Genomic DNA, 1,059 nt, shown 5'->3' on the forward strand with positions numbered 1-1,059 from the left:
GCAATTTATAAGCACATTATAAACAATAATTATTTAGAAAATATAGCAGGAGAAAAATAATTCAATAACAATGCAAGAAAAATGTTAAAATGACTGAAAGTTAGGAAAAATTTTTATACTAGTTGAAGCTGGATGATGATTATTTAGGGCTGTTAACTTAACTTACATTCTCTACTTCTTCACATTTGAAAAATTCCATAAGAAAACATTTCGTTAAAGAACTGCATATAAGCATTAAAAATTGTGCAAAAACTACATTAAAAATGTTTGAAAATATACTGAGGATATAGAAGACTTCAATATTTAAAAGTACAGAACTCTTTTTTTGTGGTTAGGAAGAGCCAAATATTACAGAAATATTAATTATGCCAAAATTAAATTAAAAATTCAATTTTGTCCCAAACAAAATATCAATTTGACATTTTTTGAAATATGATAGAAAACCAACCATAGTTTTAAAAACAATAAATATATAAGAATACCCAAAAAACTAGGAATGAAAGAAGAGTAACAAGGGTATAGATAAAGTAGCTAGGTAGCTTATCATCCATGCCAGGACACTTGATGGCAAAGGCATATTATAAGTAATCAGTGGATATTAACTGAGCTTCAGCAGGCATAAACTGGGAATGTTCGGGTTAATCGGATAGTGTCATCACCTACTTATAGACCTACTAGATATCAAGATGAAATTTAACGTTAACGATAGCAGATAAATTAAGGGTGAATAATTGAAAGAGCCAAGTGCATCTGAGAATTTTGTCTATAACCAAGGTAACACCACAACTCAAAACGATTAACGATTAACATTGAATTTCTCAATAATGTGTCGAGACACATGGCTGCTGCTGCTTTCTCTGTAGCTCTTTTATAATATCTTTTCTACAAAAAGCCTTCAAAAACAAAATCCTTCAAAAATGAAAATGAGTTCTGTCCATCTTCTTTGAATTTCTGTCTAATGGCTTCCTGCCTTACTCAGATAAATGAATTAATGCTGAATTCACAACTTTCTGCCAAGTTCTACATAATCCATACCCCTTCCCCAACTATCTCACAGAA

The sequence above is a fragment of the Pteropus alecto genome, unplaced genomic scaffold (genome assembly GCF_000325575.1).
Source record: "Pteropus alecto unplaced genomic scaffold, ASM32557v1 scaffold5, whole genome shotgun sequence".
Taxonomy (NCBI): Eukaryota; Metazoa; Chordata; class Mammalia; order Chiroptera; family Pteropodidae; genus Pteropus; species Pteropus alecto.